The following is a 23,443-nucleotide window of genomic DNA, read 5'->3' on the forward strand; positions in this document are numbered from 1 at the left end:
AGCTCTCGTCTTTCCTCCCTGTGTCCCCCTCCATCCCTCTCTCCTCCGGCTCAAGCTCTCGTCTTTCCTCCCTGTGTCCCCCTCCATCCCTCTCACCTCTGGCTCAAGCTCTCGTCTTTCCTCCCTGTATCCCCCTCCATCCCTCTCACCTCCGGCTCCAGCTCTCGTCTTTCCTCCCTGTATCCCCCTCCGTCCCTCTCACCTGCGGCTCCAGCTCTCGTCTTTCCTCCCTGTATCCCCCTCCGTCCCTCTCTCCTCTGGCTTCAGCTCTCGTCTTTCCTCCCTGTGTCCCCCTCCGTCCCTCTCTCCTCCGGCTCCAGCTCTCGTCTTTCCTCCCTGTGTCCCCCTCCGTCCCTCTCACCTCCGGCTCCAGCTCTCGTCTTTCCTCCCTGTATCCCCCTCCGTCCCTCTCACCTCCGGCTCCAGCTCTCGTCTTTCCTCCCTGTGTCCCCCTCCATCCCTCTCACCTCCGGCTCAAGCTCTCGTCTTTCCTCCCTGTGTCCCCTCCGTCCCTCTCACCTCTGGCTCCAGCTCTCGTCTTTCCTCCCTGTGTCCCCTCCGTCTCTCTCACCTCTGGCTCCAGCTCTCCTCTTTCCTCCCTGTGTCCCCTCCGTCCCTCTCACCTCTGGCTCCAGCTCTCGTCTTTCCTCCCTGTGTCCCCTCCGTCCCTCTCACCTCTGGCTCCAGCTCTCGTCTTTCCTCCCTGTGTCCCCTCCGTCCCTCTCACCTCTGGCTCAAGCTCTCGTCTTTCCTCCCTGTGTCCCCCTCCGTCCTTCTCCTCCGGCTCCAGCTCTCGTCTTTCCTCCCTGTGTCCCCCTCCGTCCCTCTCACCTCTGGCTCCAGCTCTTGTCTTTCCTCCCTGTGTCCCCCTCCATCCCTCTCACCTCCGGCTCCAGCTCTCGTCTTTCCTCCCTGTATCCCCCTCCGTCCCTCTCTCCTCCGGCTCAAGCTCTCGTCTTTCCTCCCTGTATCCCCCTCCGTCCCTCTCTCCTCCGGCTCCAGCTCTCGTCTTTCCTCCCTGTATCCCCCTCCGTCCCTCTCACCTCCGGCTCAAGCTCTCGTCTTCCCTCCCTGTATCCCCCTCCGTCCCTCTCACCTCCGGCTCAAGCTCTCGTCTTTCCTCCCTGTATCCCCCTCCGTCCCTCTCACCTCCGGCTCAAGCTCTCGTCTTCCCTCCCTGTATCCCCCTCCGTCCCTCTCACCTCCGGCTCCAGCTCTCGTCTTTCCTCCCTGTATCCCCCTCCATCCCTCTCTCCTCCGGCTCCAGCTCTCGTCTTTCCTCCCTGTATCCCCCTTCATCCCTCTCACCTCCGGCTCCAGCTCTCGTCTTTCCTCCCTGTGTCCCCTTCTGTCCCTCTCACCTCCGGCTCCAGCTCTCGTCTTTCCTCCCTGTGTCCCCTTCTGTCACTCTCACCTCCGGCTCCAGCTCTCGTCTTTCCTCCCTGTATCCCCCTCCATCCCTCTCACCTCCGGCTCAAGCTCTCGTCTTCCCTCCCTGTGTCCCCCTCCATCCCTCTCACCTCCGGCTCCAGCTCTCCTCTTTCCTCCCTGTATCCCTCCGTCCCTCTCTCCTCCGGCTTCAGCTCTCGTCTTTCCTCCCTGTATCCCCCTCCGTCCCTCTCACCTCCGGCTCAAGCTCTCGTCTTCCCTCCCTGTATCCCCCTCCGTCCCTCTCACCTCCGGCTCAAGCTCTCGTCTTCCCTCCCTGTATCCCCCTCCATCCCCCTCACCTCCGGCTCAAGCTCTCGTCTTTACCCCCTGTGTCCCCTCCGTCCCTCTCACCTCCGGCTCGAGCTCTCGTCTTTCCTCCCTGTGTCCCCCTCCATCCCTCTCACCTCTGGCTCCAGCTCTCGTCTTTCCTCCCTGTATCCCCCTCCATCCCTCTCACCTCCGGCTCCAGCTCTTCTCTTTCCTCCCTGTGTCCCCCTCCGTCCCTCTCACCTCCGGCTCAAGCTCTCGTCTTTCCTCCCTGTGTCCCCCTCCGTCCCTCTCCCCTCCGGCTCCAGCTCTCGTCTTTCCTCCCTGTGTCCCCCTCCGTCCCTCTCCCCTCCGGCTCCAGCTCTCGTCTTTGCTCCCTGTATCCCCTCCGTCCCTCTCACCTCCGGCTCCAGCTCTCGTCTTTCCTCCCTGTGTCCCCTCCATCCCTCTCTCCTCCGGCTCCATCTCTCGCCTTTCCTCCCTGTGTCCCCCTCCATCCCTCTCTCCTCCGGCTCAAGCTCTCGTCTTTCCCCCCTGTGTCCCCTCCGTCCCTCTCTCCTCCGGCTCCAGCTCTCCTCTTTGTATAGGCATTTATATAGCGCACTACTTACCCGTAGGGTCCCAAGGCGCTTCGACCGCTGCGAAACCCTTCCTGGCTTCCCTGAGAGATGGTCCCTTAATGGGTATCTCCAGGGTGAGACCAGGCATCCCCGGCGGTCTGGTGGGGCCGTTAGTGAAGATGAGGCAAGCTAGTGCCCAGAGTTGCCGAGTGTGAACGCTGATCAGAGTGGGCACCGAGGCGAGAGAATTATCGAGTCCGCTGACCCTGGTCCAGAAACCTGCCGCGCCGGGAATCGAACCCTGGTCCCGGGCCGTCCTCTGCTCTCGGGTCTGCCGCCTCTAACCAGTGAGCCACACTACTTTCCTCCCTGTGTCCCCTCCATCCCTCTCTCCTCCGGCTCCAGCTCTCGTCTTTCCTCCCTGTATCCCCCTCCGTCCCTCTCACCTCCGGCTCCAGCTCTCGTCTTTGCTCCCTGTGTCCCCCTCCATCCCTCTCACCTCCGGCTCCAGCTCTCGTCTTTCCTCCCTGTATCCCCCTTCGTCCCTCTCACCTCCGGCTCCAGCTCTCGTCTTTCCTCCCTCCGTCCCTCTCTCCTCTGGCTTTCCTCCCTGTATCCCCCTTCGTCCCTCTCACCTCCGGCTCCAGCTCTCGTCTTTCCTCCCTCCGTCCCTCTCTCCTCTGGCTTCAGCTCTCGTCTTTGCTCCCTGTATCCCCTCCGTCCCTCTCACCTCCGGCTCCAGCTCTCGTCTTTCCTCCCTCCGTCCCTCTCACCTCCGGCTCCAGCTCTCGTCTTTCCTCCCTGTATCCCCCTCCGTCCCTCTCACCTCCGGCTCCGGCTCTCGTCTTTCCTCCCTGTATCCCCCTCCGTCGCTCTCACCTCCGGCTCAAGCTCTCGTCTTTCCTCCCTGTATCCCCCTCCGTCCCTCTCACCTCCGGCTCCAGCTCTCCTCTTTCCTCCCTGTATCCCCCTCCGTCGCTCTCACCTCCGGCTCCAGCTCTCGTCTTTCCTCCCTCCGTCCCTCTCTCCTCTGGCTTCAGCTCTCGTCTTTGCTCCCTGTATCCCCTCCGTCCCTCTCACCTCCGGCTCCAGCTCTCGTCTTTCCTCCCTCCGTCCCTCTCACCTCCGGCTCCAGCTCTCGTCTTTCCTCCCTGTATCCCTCCTTCCCTCTCACCTCCGGCTCCAGCTCTCGTCTTTCCTCCCTGTGTCCCCCTCCGTCCCTCTCACCTCTGGCTCCAGCTCTCGTCTTTCCTCCCTGTGTCCCCTCCGTCCCTCTCACCTCCGGCTCCAGCTCTCGTCTTTCCACCCTGTGTCCGCCTCCATCCCTCTCACCTCCGGCTCTCGTCTTTCCACCCTGTGTCCCCCTCCATCCCTCTCACCTCCGGCTCCAGCTCTCGTCTTTCCTCCCTGTATCCCCCCCACCCCTCTCACCTCCGGCTCCAGCTCTCGTCTTTCCTCCCTCCGTCCCTCTCACCTCCGGCTCCAGCTCTCGTCTTTCCTCCCTGTATCCCTCCTTCCCTCTCACCTCCGGCTCCAGCTCTCGTCTTTCCTCCCTGTGTCCCCCTCCGTCCCTCTCACCTCCGGCTCCAGCTCTCGTCTTTCCTCCCTGTGTCCCCTCCGTCCCTCTCACCTCCGGCTCCAGCTCTCCTCTTTCCTCTCTGTATCCCCCTCCATCCCTCTCACCTCCGGCTCCAGCTCTCGTCTTTCCTCCCTGTATCCCCCTCCATCCCTCTCACCTCCGGCTCCAGCTCTCGTCTTTCCTCCCTGTGTCCCCCTCCGTCCCTCTCACCTCCGGCTCCAGCTCTCGTCTTTCCTCCCTGTATCCCCCTCTGTCCCTCTCACCTCCGGCTCAAGCTCTCGTCTTTCCTCCCTGTGTCCCCCTCCGTCCCTCTCACCTCCGGCTCCAGCTCTCGTCTTTCCTCCCTGTGTCCCCCTCTGTCCCTCTCACCTCTGGCTCCAGCTCTCGTCTTTCCTCCCTGTATCCCCTCCATCCCTCTCACCTCCGGCTCCAGCTCTCGTCTTTCCTCCCTGTGTCCCCCTCCATCCCTCTCACCTCCAGCTCTCGTCTTTCCTCCCTGTATCCCCCTCCGTCCCTCTCACCTCCGGCTCCAGCTCTCGTCTTTCCTCCCTGTATCCCCCTCCATCCCTCTCACCTCCGGCTCAAGCTCTCGTCTTTCCTCCCTGTATCCCCCTCCGTCCCTCTCACCTCCGGCTCCAGCTCTCGTCTTTCCTCCCTGTATCCCCCTCCATCCCTCTCACCTCCGGCTCAAGCTCTCGTCTTTCCTCCCTGTATCTCCCTCCGTCCCTCTCACCTCCGGCTCCAGCTCTCGTCTTTCCTCCCTGTGTCCCCCTCCACCCCTCTCACCTCCGGCTCCAGCTCTCGTCTTTCCTCCCTGTGTCCCCCTCCATCCCTCTCACCTCCGGCTCCAGCTCTCGTCTTTCCTCCCTGTATCCCCCTCGTCCCTCTCTCCTCCGGCTCCAGCTCTCGTCTTTCCTCCCTGTGTCCCCCTCCGTCCCTCTCACCTCCGGCTCCAGCTCTCGTCTTTCCTCCCTGTATCCCCCTCTGTCCCTCTCACCTCCGGCTCAAGCTCTCGTCTTTCCTCCCTGTGTCCCCCTCCATCCCTCTCACCTCCGGCTCAAGCTCTCCTCTTTCCTCCCTGTATCCCCCTCCGTCCCTCTCTCCTCCGGCTCCAGCTCTCGTCTTTCCTCCCCGTGTCCCCCTCCATCCCTCTCTCCTCCGGCTCCAGCTCTCGTCTTTCCTCCCTGTGTCCCCCTCCATCCCTCTCACCTCCGGCTCCAGCTCTCGTCTTTCCTCCCTGTATCCCCCTCGTCCCTCTCTCCTCCGGCTCCAGCTCTCGTCTTTCCTCCCTGTGTCTCCTCCGTCTCTCTCTCCTCCGGCTCAAGCTCTCGTCTTTCCTCCCTGTATCCCCCTCCGTCCCTCTCACCTCCGGCTCCAGCTCTCGTCTTTCCTCCCTGTGTCCCCCTCCGTCCCTCTCTCCTCCGGCTCAAGCTCTCGTCTTTCCTCCCTGTATCCCCCTCCGTCCCTCTCACCTCCGGCTCCAGCTCTCGTCTTTCCTCCCTGTGTCCCCCTCCGTCCCTCTCACCTCCGGCTCCAGCTCTCGTCTTTCCTCCCTGTGTCCCCCTCCATCCCTCTCACCTCCGACTCCAGCTCTCGTCTTTCCTCCCTGTGTCCCCCTCCGTCCCTCTCTCCTCCGGCTCAAGCTCTCGTCTTTCCTCCCTGTATCCCCCTCCGTCCCTCTCACCTCCGGCTCCAGCTCTCGTCTTTCTTCCCTGTGTCCTCCCTCCACCCCTCTCACCTCCGGCTCCAGCTCTCGTCTTTGCTCCCTGTGTCCCCCTCCATCCCTCTCACCTCCGGCTCCAGCTCTCGTCTTTCCTCCCTGTGTCCCCTCCATCCCTCTCACCTCTGGCTCAAGCTCTCGTCTTTCCCCCCTGTATCCCCCTCCGTCCCTCTCACCTCCGGCTCCAGCTCTCGTCTTTCTTCCCTGTGTCCCCCCTCCACCCCTCTCACCTCCGGCTCCAGCTCTCGTCTTTGCTCCCTGTGTCCCCCTCCATCCCTCTCACCTCCGGCTCCAGCTCTCGTCTTTCCTCCCTGTGTCCCCCTCCGTCCCTCTCACCTCCGGCTCCAGCTCTCGTCTTTCCTCCCTGTGTCCCCCTCCATCCCTCTCACCTCCGGCTCCAGCTCTCGTCTTTCCTCCCTGTGTCCCCCTCCGTCCCTCTCACCTCCGGCTCCAGCTCTCGTCTTTCCTCCCTGTATCCCCTCCGTCCCTCTCACCTCCGGTTCCAGCTCTCGTCTTTCCTCCCTGTGTCCCCCTCCATCCCTCTCACCTCCGGCTCAAGCTCTCGTCTTTCCTCCCTGTGTCCCCCTCCATCCCTCTCACCTCCGGCTCAAGCTCTCGTCTTTCCTCCCTGTGTCCCCCTCCATCCCTCTCACCTCCGGCTCAAGCTCTCGTCTTTCCTCCCTGTGTCCCCCTCCGTCCCTCTCACCTCCAGCTCCAGCTCTCGTCTTTCCTCCCTGTATCCCCGCCATCCCTCTCTCCTCCGGCTCAAGCTCTCGTCTTTCCTCCCTGTGTCCCCCTCCGTCCCTCTCACCTCCGGCTCCAGCTCTCGTCTTTCCTCCCTGTATCCCCCTCCGTCCCTCTCACCTCCGGCTCAAGCTCTCGTCTTTCCTCCCTGTTTCCCCCTCCATCCCTCTCACCTCCGGCTCCAGCTCTCGTCTTTCCTCCCTGTGTCCCCCTCCGTCCCTCTCTCCTCCGGCTCAAGCTCTCGTCTTTCCTCCCTGTATCCCCCTCCGTCCCTCTCACCTCCGGCTCCAGCTCTCCTCTTTCCTCCCTGTATCCCCCTCCGTCGCTCTCACCTCCGGCTCCAGCTCTCGTCTTTCCTCCCTCCGTCCCTCTCTCCTCTGGCTTCAGCTCTCGTCTTTGCTCCCTGTATCCCCTCCGTCCCTCTCACCTCCGGCTCCAGCTCTCGTCTTTCCTCCCTCCGTCCCTCTCACCTCCGGCTCCAGCTCTCGTCTTTCCTCCCTGTATCCCTCCTTCCCTCTCACCTCCGTCTCCAGCTCTCGTCTTTCCTCCCTGTGTCCCCCTCCGTCCCTCTCACCTCTGGCTCCAGCTCTCGTCTTTCCTCCCTGTGTCCCCTCCGTCCCTCTCACCTCCGGCTCCAGCTCTCGTCTTTCCACCCTGTGTCCCCCTCCATCCCTCTCACCTCCGGCTCTCGTCTTTCCACCCTGTGTCCCCCTCCATCCCTCTCACCTCCGGCTCCAGCTCTCGTCTTTCCTCCCTGTATCCCCCCCACCCCTCTCACCTCCGGCTCCAGCTCTCGTCTTTCCTCCCTCCGTCCCTCTCACCTCCGGCTCCAGCTCTCGTCTTTCCTCCCTGTATCCCTCCTTCCCTCTCACCTCCGGCTCCAGCTCTCGTCTTTCCTCCCTGTGTCCCCCTCCGTCCCTCTCACCTCCGGCTCCAGCTCTCGTCTTTCCTCCCTGTATCCCCCTCCATCCCTCTCACCTCCGGCTCCAGCTCTCGTCTTTCCTCCCTGTGTCCCCCTCCGTCCCTCTCACCTCCGGCTCCAGCTCTCGTCTTTCCTCCCTGTATCCCCCTCTGTCCCTCTCACCTCCGGCTCAAGCTCTCGTCTTTCCTCCCTGTGTCCCCCTCCGTCCCTCTCACCTCCGGCTCCAGCTCTCGTCTTTCCTCCCTGTGTCCCCCTCTGTCCCTCTCACCTCTGGCTCCAGCTCTCGTCTTTCCTCCCTGTATCCCCTCCATCCCTCTCACATCCGGCTCCAGCTCTCGTCTTTCCTCCCTGTGTCCCCCTCCATCCCTCTCACCTCCAGCTCTCGTCTTTCCTCCCTGTATCCCCCTCCGTCCCTCTCACCTCCGGCTCCAGCTCTCGTCTTTCCTCCCTGTATCCCCCTCCATCCCTCTCACCTCCGGCTCAAGCTCTCGTCTTTCCTCCCTGTATCCCCCTCCGTCCCTCTCACCTCCGGCTCCAGCTCTCGTCTTTCCTCCCTGTATCCCCCTCCATCCCTCTCACCTCCGGCTCAAGCTCTCGTCTTTCCTCCCTGTATCTCCCTCCGTCCCTCTCACCTCCGGCTCCAGCTCTCGTCTTTCCTCCCTGTGTCCCCCTCCACCCCTCTCACCTCCGGCTCCAGCTCTCGTCTTTCCTCCCTGTGTCCCCCTCCATCCCTCTCACCTCCGGCTCAAGCTCTCGTCTTTCCTCCCTGTATCCCCCTCCGTCCCTCTCACCTCCGGCTCCAGCTCTCGTCTTTCCTCCCTGTATCCCCCTCCATCCCTCTCACCTCCGGCTCCAGCTCTCGTCTTTCCTCCCTGTGTCCCCCTCCGTCCCTCTCACCTCCGGCTCCAGCTCTCGTCTTTCCTCCCTGTGTCCCCTCCGTCCCTCTCACCTCCGGCTCCAGCTCTCCTCTTTCCTCTCTGTATCCCCCTCCATCCCTCTCACCTCCGGCTCCAGCTCTCGTCTTTCCTCCCTGTATCCCCCTCCATCCCTCTCACCTCCGGCTCCTGCTCTCGTCTTTCCTCCCTGTGTCCCCCTCTGTCCCTCTCCCCTCTGGCTCCAGCTCTCGTCTTTCCTCCCTGTATCCCCTCCATCCCTCTCACCTCCGGCTCCAGCTCTCGTCTTTCCTCCCTGTGTCCCCCTCCATCCCTCTCACCTCCAGCTCTCGTCTTTCCTCCCTGTGTCCCCCTCCACCCCTCTCACCTCCGGCTCCAGCTCTCGTCTTTCCTCCCTGTGTCCCCCTCCATCCCTCTCACCTCCGGCTCCAGCTCTCGTCTTTCCTCCCTGTATCCCCCTCGTCCCTCTCTCCTCCGGCTCCAGCTCTCGTCTTTCCTCCCTGTGTCCCCCTCCGTCCCTCTCACCTCCGGCTCCAGCTCTCGTCTTTCCTCCCTGTATCCCCCTCTGTCCCTCTCACCTCCGGCTCAAGCTCTCGTCTTTCCTCCCTGTGTCCCCCTCCATCCCTCTCACCTCCGGCTCAAGCTCTCCTCTTTCCTCCCTGTATCCCCCTCCGTCCCTCTCTCCTCCGGCTCCAGCTCTCGTCTTTCCTCCCTGTTTCCCCCTCCATCCCTCTCACCTCCGGCTCCAGCTCTCGTCTTTCCTCCCTGTGTCCCCCTCCGTCCCTCTCTCCTCCGGCTCAAGCTCTCGTCTTTCCTCCCTGTATCCCCCTCCGTCCCTCTCACCTCCGGCTCCAGCTCTCCTCTTTCCTCCCTGTATCCCCCTCCGTCGCTCTCACCTCCGGCTCCAGCTCTCGTCTTTCCTCCCTCCGTCCCTCTCTCCTCTGGCTTCAGCTCTCGTCTTTGCTCCCTGTATCCCCTCCGTCCCTCTCACCTCCGGCTCCAGCTCTCGTCTTTCCTCCCTCCGTCCCTCTCACCTCCGGCTCCAGCTCTCGTCTTTCCTCCCTGTATCCCTCCTTCCCTCTCACCTCCGGCTCCAGCTCTCGTCTTTCCTCCCTGTGTCCCCCTCCGTCCCTCTCACCTCTGGCTCCAGCTCTCGTCTTTCCTCCCTGTGTCCCCTCCGTCCCTCTCACCTCCGGCTCCAGCTCTCGTCTTTCCTCCCTGTGTCCCCCTCCACCCCTCTCACCTCCGGCTCCAGCTCTCGTCTTTCCTCCCTGTGTCCCCCTCCATCCCTCTCACCTCCGGCTCAAGCTCTCGTCTTTCCTCCCTGTATCCCCCTCCGTCCCTCTCACCTCCGGCTCCAGCTCTCGTCTTTCCTCCCTGTATCCCCCTCCATCCCTCTCACCTCCGGCTCCAGCTCTCGTCTTTCCTCCCTGTGTCCCCCTCCGTCCCTCTCACCTCCGGCTCCAGCTCTCGTCTTTCCTCCCTGTGTCCCCTCCGTCCCTCTCACCTCCGGCTCCAGCTCTCCTCTTTCCTCTCTGTATCCCCCTCCATCCCTCTCACCTCCGGCTCCAGCTCTCGTCTTTCCTCCCTGTATCCCCCTCCATCCCTCTCACCTCCGGCTCCAGCTCTCGTCTTTCCTCCCTGTGTCCCCCTCTGTCCCTCTCACCTCTGGCTCCAGCTCTCGTCTTTCCTCCCTGTATCCCCTCCATCCCTCTCACCTCCGGCTCCAGCTCTCGTCTTTCCTCCCTGTGTCCCCCTCCATCCCTCTCACCTCCAGCTCTCGTCTTTCCTCCCTGTATCCCCCTCCGTCCCTCTCACCTCCGGCTCCAGCTCTCGTCTTTCCTCCCTGTATCCCCCTCCATCCCTCTCACCTCCGGCTCAAGCTCTCGTCTTTCCTCCCTGTATCCCCCTCCGTCCCTCTCACCTCCGGCTCCAGCTCTCGTCTTTCCTCCCTGTATCCCCCTCCATCCCTCTCACCTCCGGCTCAAGCTCTCGTCTTTCCTCCCTGTATCTCCCTCCGTCCCTCTCACCTCCGGCTCCAGCTCTCGTCTTTCCTCCCTGTGTCCCCCTCCACCCCTCTCACCTCCGGCTCCAGCTCTCGTCTTTCCTCCCTGTGTCCCCCTCCATCCCTCTCACCTCCGGCTCCAGCTCTCGTCTTTCCTCCCTGTATCCCCCTCGTCCCTCTCTCCTCCGGCTCCAGCTCTCGTCTTTCCTCCCTGTGTCCCCCTCCGTCCCTCTCACCTCCGGCTCCAGCTCTCGTCTTTCCTCCCTGTATCCCCCTCTGTCCCTCTCACCTCCGGCTCAAGCTCTCGTCTTTCCTCCCTGTGTCCCCCTCCATCCCTCTCACCTCCGGCTCAAGCTCTCCTCTTTCCTCCCTGTATCCCCCTCCGTCCCTCTCTCCTCCGGCTCCAGCTCTCGTCTTTCCTCCCTGTTTCCCCCTCCATCCCTCTCACCTCCGGCTCCAGCTCTCGTCTTTCCTCCCTGTGTCCCCCTCCGTCCCTCTCTCCTCCGGCTCAAGCTCTCGTCTTTCCTCCCTGTATCCCCCTCCGTCCCTCTCACCTCCGGCTCCAGCTCTCCTCTTTCCTCCCTGTATCCCCCTCCGTCGCTCTCACCTCCGGCTCCAGCTCTCGTCTTTCCTCCCTCCGTCCCTCTCTCCTCTGGCTTCAGCTCTCGTCTTTGCTCCCTGTATCCCCTCCGTCCCTCTCACCTCCGGCTCCAGCTCTCGTCTTTCCTCCCTCCGTCCCTCTCACCTCCGGCTCCAGCTCTCGTCTTTCCTCCCTGTATCCCTCCTTCCCTCTCACCTCCGGCTCCAGCTCTCGTCTTTCCTCCCTGTGTCCCCCTCCGTCCCTCTCACCTCTGGCTCCAGCTCTCGTCTTTCCTCCCTGTGTCCCCTCCGTCCCTCTCACCTCCGGCTCCAGCTCTCGTCTTTCCACCCTGTGTCCCCCTCCATCCCTCTCACCTCCGGCTCTCGTCTTTCCACCCTGTGTCCCCCTCCATCCCTCTCACCTCCGGCTCCAGCTCTCGTCTTTCCTCCCTGTATCCCCCCCACCCCTCTCACCTCCGGCTCCAGCTCTCGTCTTTCCTCCCTCCGTCCCTCTCACCTCCGGCTCCAGCTCTCGTCTTTCCTCCCTGTATCCCTCCTTCCCTCTCACCTCCGGCTCCAGCTCTCGTCTTCCCTCCCTGTGTCCCCCTCCGTCCCTCTCACCTCCGGCTCCAGCTCTCGTCTTTCCTCCCTGTGTCCCCTCCGTCCCTCTCACCTCCGGCTCCAGCTCTCCTCTTTCCTCTCTGTATCCCCCTCCATCCCTCTCACCTCCGGCTCCAGCTCTCGTCTTTCCTCCCTGTATCCCCCTCCATCCCTCTCACCTCCGGCTCCAGCTCTCGTCTTTCCTCCCTGTGTCCCCCTCCGTCCCTCTCACCTCCGGCTCCAGCTCTCGTCTTTCCTCCCTGTATCCCCCTCTGTCCCTCTCACCTCCGGCTCAAGCTCTCGTCTTTCCTCCCTGTGTCCCCCTCCGTCCCTCTCACCTCCGGCTCCAGCTCTCGTCTTTCCTCCCTGTGTCCCCCTCTGTCCCTCTCACCTCTGGCTCCAGCTCTCGTCTTTCCTCCCTGTATCCCCTCCATCCCTCTCACCTCCGGCTCCAGCTCTCGTCTTTCCTCCCTGTGTCCCCCTCCATCCCTCTCACCTCCAGCTCTCGTCTTTCCTCCCTGTATCCCCCTCTGTCCCTCTCACCTCCGGCTCAAGCTCTCGTCTTTCCTCCCTGTGTCCCCCTCCGTCCCTCTCACCTCCGGCTCCAGCTCTCGTCTTTCCTCCCTGTATCCCCTCCATCCCTCTCACCTCCGGCTCCAGCTCTCGTCTTTCCTCCCTGTGTCCCCCTCCATCCCTCTCACCTCCAGCTCTCGTCTTTCCTCCCTGTATCCCCCTCTGTCCCTCTCACCTCCGGCTCAAGCTCTCGTCTTTCCTCCCTGTGTCCCCCTCCGTCCCTCTCACCTCCGGCTCCAGCTCTCGTCTTTCCTCCCTGTATCCCCTCCATCCCTCTCACCTCCGGCTCCAGCTCTCGTCTTTCCTCCCTGTGTCCCCCTCCATCCCTCTCACCTCCAGCTCTCGTCTTTCCTCCCTGTATCCCCCTCCGTCCCTCTCACCTCCGGCTCCAGCTCTCGTCTTTCCTCCCTGTATCCCCCTCCATCCCTCTCACCTCCGGCTCAAGCTCTCGTCTTTCCTCCCTGTATCCCCCTCCGTCCCTCTCACCTCCGGCTCCAGCTCTCGTCTTTCCTCCCTGTATCCCCCTCCATCCCTCTCACCTCCGGCTCAAGCTCTCGTCTTTCCTCCCTGTATCTCCCTCCGTCCCTCTCACCTCCGGCTCCAGCTCTCGTCTTTCCTCCCTGTGTCCCCCTCCACCCCTCTCACCTCCGGCTCCAGCTCTCGTCTTTCCTCCCTGTGTCCCCCTCCATCCCTCTCACCTCCGGCTCCAGCTCTCGTCTTTCCTCCCTGTATCCCCCTCGTCCCTCTCTCCTCCGGCTCCAGCTCTCGTCTTTCCTCCCTGTGTCCCCCTCCGTCCCTCTCACCTCCGGCTCCAGCTCTCGTCTTTCCTCCCTGTGTCCCCTCCGTCCCTCTCACCTCCGGCTCCAGCTCTCCTCTTTCCTCTCTGTATCCCCCTCCATCCCTCTCACCTCCGGCTCCAGCTCTCGTCTTTCCTCCCTGTATCCCCCTCCATCCCTCTCACCTCCGGCTCCAGCTCTCGTCTTTCCTCCCTGTGTCCCCCTCCGTCCCTCTCACCTCCGGCTCCAGCTCTCGTCTTTCCTCCCTGTATCCCCCTCTGTCCCTCTCACCTCCGGCTCAAGCTCTCGTCTTTCCTCCCTGTGTCCCCCTCCGTCCCTCTCACCTCCGGCTCCAGCTCTCGTCTTTCCTCCCTGTGTCCCCCTCTGTCCCTCTCACCTCTGGCTCCAGCTCTCGTCTTTCCTCCCTGTATCCCCTCCATCCCTCTCACCTCCGGCTCCAGCTCTCGTCTTTCCTCCCTGTGTCCCCCTCCATCCCTCTCACCTCCAGCTCTCGTCTTTCCTCCCTGTATCCCCCTCCGTCCCTCTCACCTCCGGCTCCAGCTCTCGTCTTTCCTCCCTGTATCCCCCTCCATCCCTCTCACCTCCGGCTCAAGCTCTCGTCTTTCCTCCCTGTATCCCCCTCCGTCCCTCTCACCTCCGGCTCCAGCTCTCGTCTTTCCTCCCTGTATCCCCCTCCATCCCTCTCACCTCCGGCTCAAGCTCTCGTCTTTCCTCCCTGTATCTCCCTCCGTCCCTCTCACCTCCGGCTCCAGCTCTCGTCTTTCCTCCCTGTGTCCCCCTCCACCCCTCTCACCTCCGGCTCCTGCTCTCGTCTTTCCTCCCTGTGTCCCCCTCCATCCCTCTCACCTCCGGCTCCAGCTCTCGTCTTTCCTCCCTGTATCCCCCTCGTCCCTCTCTCCTCCGGCTCCAGCTCTCGTCTTTCCTCCCTGTGTCCCCCTCCGTCCCTCTCACCTCCGGCTCCAGCTCTCGTCTTTCCTCCCTGTATCCCCCTCTGTCCCTCTCACCTCCGGCTCAAGCTCTCGTCTTTCCTCCCTGTGTCCCCCTCCATCCCTCTCACCTCCGGCTCAAGCTCTCCTCTTTCCTCCCTGTATCCCCCTCCGTCCCTCTCTCCTCCGGCTCCAGCTCTCGTCTTTCCTCCCTGTTTCCCCCTCCATCCCTCTCACCTCCGGCTCCAGCTCTCGTCTTTCCTCCCTGTGTCCCCCTCCGTCCCTCTCTCCTCCGGCTCAAGCTCTCGTCTTTCCTCCCTGTATCCCCCTCCGTCGCTCTCACCTCCGGCTCCAGCTCTCGTCTTTCCTCCCTCCGTCCCTCTCTCCTCTGGCTTCAGCTCTCGTCTTTGCTCCCTGTATCCCCTCCGTCCCTCTCACCTCCGGCTCCAGCTCTCGTCTTTCCTCCCTCCGTCCCTCTCACCTCCGGCTCCAGCTCTCGTCTTTCCTCCCTGTATCCCTCCTTCCCTCTCACCTCCGGCTCCAGCTCTCGTCTTTCCTCCCTGTGTCCCCCTCCGTCCCTCTCACCTCTGGCTCCAGCTCTCGTCTTTCCTCCCTGTGTCCCCTCCGTCCCTCTCACCTCCGGCTCCAGCTCTCGTCTTTCCACCCTGTGTCCCCCTCCATCCCTCTCACCTCCGGCTCTCGTCTTTCCACCCTGTGTCCCCCTCCATCCCTCTCACCTCCGGCTCCAGCTCTCGTCTTTCCTCCCTGTATCCCCCCCACCCCTCTCACCTCCGGCTCCAGCTCTCGTCTTTCCTCCCTCCGTCCCTCTCACCTCCGGCTCCAGCTCTCGTCTTTCCTCCCTGTATCCCCGCCATCCCTCTCTCCTCCGGCTCAAGCTCTCGTCTTTCCTCCCTGTGTCCCCCTCCGTCCCTCTCACCTCCGGCTCCAGCTCTCGTCTTTCCACCCTGTGTACCCCTCCATCCCTCTCACCTCCGGCTCTCGTCTTTCCACCCTGTGTCCCCCTCCATCCCTCTCACCTCCGGCTCCAGCTCTCGTCTTTCCTCCCTGTATCCCCCCCACCCCTTTCACCTCCGGCTCCAGCTCTCGTCTTTCCTCCCTCCGTCCCTCTCACCTCCGGCTCCAGCTCTCGTCTTTCCTCCCTGTATCCCCGCCATCCCTCTCTCCTCCGGCTCAAGCTCTCGTCTTTCCTCCCTGTATCCCCCTCCGTCCCTCTCACCTCCGGCTCCAGCTCTCGTCTTTCCTCCCTGTGTCCCCCTCCGTCCCTCTCACCTCCGGCTCAAGCTCTCGTCTTTCCTCCCTGTTTCCCCCTCCATCCCTCTCACCTCCGGCTCCAGCTCTCGTCTTTCCTCCCTGTGTCCCCCTCCGTCCCTCTCTCCTCCGGCTCCAGCTCTCGTCTTTCCTCCCTGTGTCCCCCTCCGTCCCTCTCACCTCCGGCTCCAGCTCTCGTCTTTCCTCCCTGTGTCCCCCTCCGTCCCTCTCACCTCCGGCTCCAGCTCTCGTCTTTCCTCCCTGTATCCCCCTCCGTCCCTCTCACCTCCGGCTCCAGCTCTCGTCTTTCCTCCCTGTGTCCCCCTCCGTCCCTCTCACCTCCGGCTCCAGCTCTCGTCTTTCCTCCCTGTGTCCCCTCCGTCCCTCTCACCTCTGGCTCAAGCTCTCGTCTTTCCTCCCTGTGTCCCCTCCGTCCCTCTCACCTCCGGCTCCAGCTCTCGTCTTTCCTCCCTGTATCCCCCTCCATCCCTCTCACCTCCGGCTCAAGCTCTCGTCTTTCCTCCCTGTATCTCCCTCCGTCCCTCTCACCTCCGGCTCCAGCTCTCGTCTTTCCTCCCTGTGTCCCCCTCCACCCCTCTCACCTCCGGCTCCAGCTCTCGTCTTTCCTCCCTGTGTCCCCCTCCATCCCTCTCACCTCCGGCTCCAGCTCTCGTCTTTCCTCCCTGTATCCCCCTCGTCCCTCTCTCCTCCGGCTCCAGCTCTCGTCTTTCCTCCCTGTGTCCCCCTCCGTCCCTCTCACCTCCGGCTCCAGCTCTCGTCTTTCCTCCCTGTATCCCCCTCTGTCCCTCTCACCTCCGGCTCAAGCTCTCGTCTTTCCTCCCTGTGTCCCCCTCCATCCCTCTCACCTCCGGCTCAAGCTCTCCTCTTTCCTCCCTGTATCCCCCTCCGTCCCTCTCTCCTCCGGCTCCAGCTCTCGTCTTTCCTCCCTGTTTCCCCCTCCATCCCTCTCACCTCCGGCTCCAGCTCTCGTCTTTCCTCCCTGTGTCCCCCTCCGTCCCTCTCTCCTCCGGCTCAAGCTCTCGTCTTTCCTCCCTGTATCCCCCTCCGTCGCTCTCACCTCCGGCTCCAGCTCTCGTCTTTCCTCCCTCCGTCCCTCTCTCCTCTGGCTTCAGCTCTCGTCTTTGCTCCCTGTATCCCCTCCGTCCCTCTCACCTCCGGCTCCAGCTCTCGTCTTTCCTCCCTCCGTCCCTCTCACCTCCGGCTCCAGCTCTCGTCTTTCCTCCCTGTATCCCTCCTTCCCTCTCACCTCCGGCTCCAGCTCTCGTCTTTCCTCCCTGTGTCCCCCTCCGTCCCTCTCACCTCTGGCTCCAGCTCTCGTCTTTCCTCCCTGTGTCCCCTCCGTCCCTCTCACCTCCGGCTCCAGCTCTCGTCTTTCCACCCTGTGTCCCCCTCCATCCCTCTCACCTCCGGCTCTCGTCTTTCCACCCTGTGTCCCCCTCCATCCCTCTCACCTCCGGCTCCAGCTCTCGTCTTTCCTCCCTGTATCCCCCCCACCCCTCTCACCTCCGGCTCCAGCTCTCGTCTTTCCTCCCTCCGTCCCTCTCACCTCCGGCTCCAGCTCTCGTCTTTCCTCCCTGTATCCCCGCCATCCCTCTCTCCTCCGGCTCAAGCTCTCGTCTTTCCTCCCTGTGTCCCCCTCCGTCCCTCTCACCTCCGGCTCCAGCTCTCGTCTTTCAACCCTGTGTCCCCCTCCATCCCTCTCACCTCCGGCTCTCGTCTTTCCACCCTGTGTCCCCCTCCATCCCTCTCACCTCCGGCTCCAGCTCTCGTCTTTCCTCCCTGTATCCCCCCCACCCCTCTCACCTCCGGCTCCAGCTCTCGTCTTTCCTCCCTCCGTCCCTCTCACCTCCGGCTCCAGCTCTCGTCTTTCCTCCCTGTATCCCCGCCATCCCTCTCTCCTCCGGCTCAAGCTCTCGTCTTTCCTCCCTGTATCCCCCTCCGTCCCTCTCACCTCCGGCTCCAGCTCTCGTCTTTCCTCCCTGTATCCCCCTCCGTCCCTCTCACCTCCGGCTCCAGCTCTCGTCTTTCCTCCCTGTGTCCCCTCCGTCCCTCTCACCTCCGGCTCCAGCTCTCGTCTTTCCTCCCTGTATCCCCCTCCGTCCCTCTCACCTCCGGCTCCAGCTCTCCTCTTTCCTCCCTGTGTCCCCTCCATCCCTTTCACCTCCGGATCAAGCTCTCGTCTTTCCTCCCTGTATCCCCCTCCGACCCTCTCACCTCTGGCTCCAGCTCTCGTCTTTCCCCCCTGTATCCCCCTCCGTCCCTCTCACCTCCAGCTCCAGCTCTCGTCTTTTCTCCCTGTGTACCCCTCACCTCTGGCTCCAGCTCTCGTCTTTCCCCCCTGTGTCCCCTCCATCCCTCTCACCTCTGGCTCCAGCTCTCGTCTTTCCCCCCTGTGTCCCCTCCATCCCTCTCACCTCCGGCTCCAGCTCTCGTCTTTCCTCCCTGTATCCCCCTCCATCCCTCTCAAGCTCTCGTCTTTCCTCCCTGTGTCCCCCTCCATCCCTCTCTTCTCCGGCTCAAGCTCTCGTCTTTCCTCCCTGTGTCCCCCTCCGTCCCTCTCACCTCCGGCTCAAGCTCTCGTCTTTCCTCCCTGTTTCCCCCTCCATCCCTCTCACCTCCGGCTCCAGCTCTCGTCTTTCCTCCCTGTGTCCCCCTCCGTCCCTCTCTCCTCCGGCTCCAGCTCTCGTCTTTCCTCCCTGTGTCCCCCTCCGTCCCTCTCACCTCCGGCTCCAGCTCTCGTCTTTCCTCCCTGTGTCCCCCTCCGTCCCTCTCACCTCCGGCTCCAGCTCTCGTCTTTCCTCCCTGTATCCCCCTCCGTCCCTCTCACCTCCGGCTCCAGCTCTCGTCTTTCCTCCCTTTATCCCCCGCCGTCCCTCTCACCTCCGGCTCCAGCTCTCGTCTTTCCTCCCTGTGTCCCCTCCATCCCTCTCACCTCTGGCTCCAGCTCTCGTCTTTCCTCCCTGTGTCCCCTCCGTCCCTCTCACCTCCGGCTCAAGCTCTCGTCTTTCCTCCCTGTGTCCCCCTCCGTCCCTATCACCTCCGGCTCCAGCTCTCGTCTTTCCTCCCTGTGTCCCCCTCCATCCCTCTCACCTCCGGCTCCAGCTCTCGTCTTTCCTCCCTGTGTCCCCCTCCGTCCCTCTCACCTCCGGCTCCAGCTCTCGTCTTTCCTCCCTGTGTCCCCCTCCGTCCCTCTCACCTCCGGCTCCAGCTCTCGTCTTTCCTCCCTGTATCCCCCTCCGTCCCTCTCACCTCCGGCTCCAGCTCTCGTCTTTCCTCCCTTTATCCCCCGCCGTCCCTCTCACCTCCGGCTCCAGCTCTCGTCTTTCCTCCCTGTATCCCCTCCGTCCCTCTCACCTCCGGCTCCAGCTCTCGTCTTTCCTCCCTGTGTCCCCTCCGTCCCTCTCACCTCCGGCTCAAGCTCTCGTCTTTCCTCCCTGTGTCCCCCTCCGTCCCTATCACCTCCGGCTCCAGCTCTCGTCTTTTCTCCCTGTATCCCCCTCCGTCCCTCTCACCTCCGGCTCCAGCTCTCGTCTTTCAACCCTGTGTCCCCCTCCATCCCTCTCACCTCCGGCTCTCGTCTTTCCACCCTGTGTCCCCCTCCATCCCTCTCACCTCCGGCTCCAGCTCTCGTCTTTCCTCCCTGTATCCCCCCCACCCCTCTCACCTCCGGCTCCAGCTCTCGTCTTTCCTCCCTCCGTCCCTCTCACCTCCGGCTCCAGCTCTCGTCTTTCCTCCCTGTATCCCCGCCATCCCTCTCTCCTCCGGCTCAAGCTCTCGTCTTTCCTCCCTGTATCCCCCTCCGTCCCTCTCACCTCCGGCTCCAGCTCTCGTCTTTCCTCCCTGTATCCCCCTCCGTCCCTCTCACCTCCGGCTCCAGCTCTCGTCTTTCCTCCCTGTGTCCCCTCCGTCCCTCTCACCTCCGGCTCCAGCTCTCGTCTTTCCTCCCTGTATCCCCCTCCGTCCCTCTCACCTCCGGCTCCAGCTCTCCTCTTTCCTCCCTGTGTCCCCTCCATCCCTTTCACCTCCGGATCAAGCTCTCGTCTTTCCTCCCTGTATCCCCCTCCGACCCTCTCACCTCTGGCTCCAGCTCTCGTCTTTCCTCCCTGTGTCCCCCTCCGTCCCTCTCCCCTCCGGCTCCAGCTCTCGTCTTTTCTCCCTGTATCCCCCTCCGTCCCTCTCACCTCCGGCTCCAGCTCTCGTCTTTTCTCCCTGTGTACCCCTCACCTCTGGCTCCAGCTCTCGTCTTTCCCCCCTGTGTCCCCTCCATCCCTCTCACCTCTGGCTCCAGCTCTCGTCTTTCCCCCCTGTGTCCCCTCCATCCCTCTCACCTCCGGCTCCAGCTCTCGTCTTTCCTCCCTGTATCCCCCTCCATCCCTCTCAAGCTCTCGTCTTTCCTCCCTGTGTCCCCCTCCATCCCTCTCTTCTCCGGCTCAAGCTCTCGTCTTTCCTCCCTGTGTCCCCCTCCGTCCCTCTCACCTCCGGCTCAAGCTCTCGTCTTTCCTCCCTGTTTCCCCCTCCATCCCTCTCACCTCCGGCTCCAGCTCTCGTCTTTCCTCCCTGTGTCCCCCTCCGTCCCTCTCTCCTCCGGCTCCAGCTCTCGTCTTTCCTCCCTGTGTCCCCCTCCGTCCCTCTCACCTCCGGCTCCAGCTCTCGTCTTTCCTCCCTGTGTCCCCCTCCGTCCCTCTCACCTCCGGCTCCAGCTCTCGTCTTTCCTCCCTGTATCCCCCTCCGTCCCTCTCACCTCCGGCTCCAGCTCTCGTCTTTCCTCCCTTTATCCCCCGCCGTCCCTCTCACCTCCGGCTCCAGCTCTCGTCTTTCCTCCCTGTATCCCCCTCCGTCCCTCTCACCTCCGGCTCCAGCTCTCGTCTTTCCTCCCTGTGTCCCCCTCCGTCCCTATCACCTCCGGCTCCTGCTCTCGTCTTTCCCCCCTGTGTCCCCTCCGTCCCTCTCACCTCCGGCTCCAGCTCTCGTCTTTCCTCCCTGTGTCCCCCTCCATCCCTCTCACCTCCGGCTCCAGCTCTCGTCTTTCCTCCCTGTATCCCCCCCACCCCTCTCACCTCCGGCTCCAGCTCTCGTCTTTCCTCCCTGTGTCCCCCTCCGTCCCTCTCACCTCCGGCTCCAGCTCTCGTCTTTCCTCCCTGTGTCCCCCTCCGTCCCTATCACCTCCGGCTCCAGCTCTCGTCTTTCCTCCCTGTTTCCCCCTCCATCCCTCTCACCTCCGGCTCCAGCTCTCGTCTTTCCTCCCTGTGTCCCCCTCCGTCCCTCTCTCCTCCGGCTCCAGCTCTCGTCTTTCCTCCCTGTGTCCCCCTCCGTCCCTCTCACCTCCGGCTCCAGCTCTCGTCTTTCCTCCCTGTATCCCCCCCACCCCTCTCACCTCCGGCTCCAGCTCTCGTCTTTCCTCCCTGTGTCCCCTGTGTCCCTCTCACCTCCGGCTCAAGCTCTCGTCTTTCCTCCCTGTATCCCCCTCCGTCCCTCTCACCTCCGGCTCCAGCTCTCGTCTTTCCTCCCTGTGTCCCCCTCCGTCCCTCTCACCTCCGGCTCCAGCTCTCGTCTTTCCTCCCTGTGTCCCCTCCGTCCCTCTCACCTCCGGCTCAAGCTCTCGTCTTTCCTCCCTGTATCCCCCTCCGTCGCTCTCACCTCTGGCTCAAGCTCTCGTCTTTCCTCCCTGTGTCCCCCTCCGTCCCTCTCACCTCCGGCTCAAGCTCTCGTCTTTCCTCCCTTTATCCCCCTCCGTCCCTCTCACCTCCGGCTCCAGCTCTCGTCTTTCCTCCCTGTGTCCCCCTCCGTCCCTCTCACCTCCGGCTCCAGCTCTCGTCTTTCCTCCCTGTGTCCCCTCCGTCCCTCTCACCTCCGGCTCAAGCTCTCGTCTTTCCTCCCTGTATCCCCCTCCGTCGCTCTCACCTCCGGCTCAAGCTCTCGTCTTTCCTCCCTGTGTCCCCCTCCGTCCCTCTCACCTCCGGCTCCAGCTCTCGTCTTTCCTCCCTGTGTCCCCCTCCGTCCCTCTCACCTCCGGCTCCAGCTCTCGTCTTTCCTCCCTGTATCCCCCTCCGTCCCTCTCACCTCCGGCTCCAGCTCTCGTCTTTCCTCCCTTTATCCCCCGCCGTCCCTCTCACCTCCGGCTCCAGCTCTCGTCTTTCCTCCCTGTATCCCCCTCCGTCCCTCTCACCTCCGGCTCCAGCTCTCGTCTTTCCTCCCTGTGTCCCCCTCCGTCCCTATCACCTCCGGCTCCTGCTCTCGTCTTTCCCCCCTGTGTCCCCTCCGTCCCTCTCACCTCCGGCTCCAGCTCTCGTCTTTCCTCCCTGTGTCCCCCTCCATCCCTCTCACCTCTGGCTCAAGCTCTCGTCTTTCCTCCCTGTATCCCCCCCACCCCTCTCACCTCCGGCTCCAGCTCTCATCTTTCCTCCCTGTATCCCCCCCACCCCTCTCACCTCCGGCTCCAGCTCTCGTCTTTCCTCCCTGTGTCCCCCTCCGTCCCTCTCACCTCCGGCTCCAGCTCTCGTCTTTCCTCCCTGTGTCCCCCTCCGTCCCTATCACCTCCGGCTCCAGCTCTCGTCTTTCCTCCCTGTTTCCCCCTCCATCCCTCTCACCTCCGGCTCCAGCTCTCGTCTTTCCTCCCTGTGTCCCCCTCCGTCCCTCTCTCCTCCGGCTCCAGCTCTCGTCTTTCCTCCCTGTGTCCCCCTCCGTCCCTCTCACCTCCGGCTCCAGCTCTCGTCTTTCCTCCCTGTATCCCCCCCACCCCTCTCACCTCCGGCTCCAGCTCTCGTCTTTCCTCCCTGTGTCCCCTGTGTCCCTCTCACCTCCGGCTCAAGCTCTCGTCTTTCCTCCCTGTATCCCCCTCCGTCCCTCTCACCTCCGGCTCCAGCTCTCGTCTTTCCTCCCTGTGTCCCCCTCCGTCCCTCTCACCTCCGGCTCCAGCTCTCGTCTTTCCTCCCTGTGTCCCCTCCGTCCCTCTCACCTCCGGCTCCAGCTCTCGTCTTTCCTCCCTGTATCCCCTCCGTCCCTCACCTCCGGCTCCAGCTCTCGTCTTTCCTCCCTGTATCCCCCTCCATCCCTCTCACCTCCGGCTCAAGCTCTCGTCTTTCCTCCCTGTGTCCCCCTCCGTCCCTCTCACCTCCGGCTCCAGCTCTCGTCTTTCCTCCCTGTATCCCCTCCGTCCCTCTCACCTCCGGCTCCAGCTCTCGTCTTTCCTCCCTGTATCCCCCTCCATCCCTCTCACCTCCGGCTCAAGCTCTCGTCTTTCCTCCCTGTGTCCCCCTCCGTCCCTCTCACCTCCGGCTCCAGCTCTCGTCTTTCCTCCCTGTATCCCCCTCCGTCCCTCTCACCTCCGGCTCCAGCTCTCGTCTTTCCTCCCTGTATCCCCCTCCGTCCCTATCACCTCCGGCTCCTGCTCTCGTCTTTCCTCCCTGTGTACCCTCCATCCCTCACCTTCGGCTCCAGCTCTCCGTCTTTCCTCCCTGTATCCCCCTCCGTCGCTCTCACCTCCGGCTCCAGCTCTCGTCTTCCCTCCCTGTGTCCCCTCCGTCCCTCTCACCTCCGGCTCCAGCTCTCGTCTTCCCTCCCTGTGTCCCCTCCGTCCCTCTCACCTCCGGCTCCGGCTCCAGCTCTCCTTCTTTCTTCCCTGTGTCCAGACTCCGCAGCCCGCTCTGTTGTTTGCTTCTCTGTCCCTTCCAGGCAGTTGGTGCGTTTCACGCCTCTCCTTTCTCCTGCCCGGAAATCCGTTTTGCGTGCCATGCCTCGCTCTCGCTGTGCATTGCTGTACTAGGTGGCATGTGTGGCATGTTTGAGGGTTAGTTTTGCGTGCCAGGCCTCTGTTTCGGGTTTTATTTGCGTGCCAGGCCTCGCTGTCCACTCATGTTCTCAGTGGAGTGTGCGCCATGTTTAGGGTTAATGAACTTAATTGACAATAATCGAAGCGAACAAAGGAATTCCAGCGCCAGTTGCCAGTTTGAATACAACCCGGATTGGGAGCAGCACTTGCATCGGTGGTTAACCATCGCCATCCCTGGAGGGCCTGGTCTGCTCGGGTTTCAGGGACTCTGGTGTTGGCTTCTAACGCAGCCTATGTATGTGCTGTGTACATTTGCTATTTCCTACATATGTATGATGAAGTGTTTGCACAGTTATGGCTGTGGGTTGCCCTCCAAGGAGGATGCCACGCGCATGCCTCCAGAGAAGCAGGTGGAGCCATTACGGTTTTCTTTTCGATATTTTTTATTTATGCAAAAAACTATACTTTTGAAAACCGTTCCCAAATCCTCCTGTTGATTTTGATATTTGCTTTACGTAGGTGTTAGAAAGTCTCCAGGCATTGCCAGTACTCTCAAAATCCAAGTCTGGGAAGTTACTTTGGGAAACCGGTTCAGGCAAAAATGTCAGAAATCATAGTTCAATGAGGATGATTTCAAGAAATATGTAAATGAGAAATGGTCTATAATAGCACTTTTTAAAGGCGTCATATTTGTTTCTATTCTGTCATCGATGGGAAGGTAGGGGGGTGGGAGTGAGGCTTTGATACTGAAGGTCGAGTCTGATTCGAGTTACAAGGGCATTTCCTCTA

General features: G+C 62.8%; 1 protein-coding gene across 1 annotated transcript in view; it reads right to left on the reverse strand.

Annotated features, from left to right (window-relative positions):
- Positions 1-22,656, reverse strand: part of LOC144759693 (uncharacterized) — a 273,339-nt gene extending 250,683 nt beyond the window's left edge. Inside the window, exon 1 of the mRNA XM_078646497.1 lies at positions 22,470-22,656. The gene's annotated coding sequence lies outside the window, so the exon portion shown is untranslated. The remainder of the gene's footprint in view (positions 1-22,469) is intronic.
- Positions 22,657-23,443: the final 787 nt, after the last annotated feature.

Source organism: Lissotriton helveticus, chromosome 1_1, assembly GCF_964261635.1.
Source record: "Lissotriton helveticus chromosome 1_1, aLisHel1.1, whole genome shotgun sequence".
NCBI lineage: Eukaryota > Metazoa > Chordata > Amphibia > Caudata > Salamandridae > Lissotriton > Lissotriton helveticus.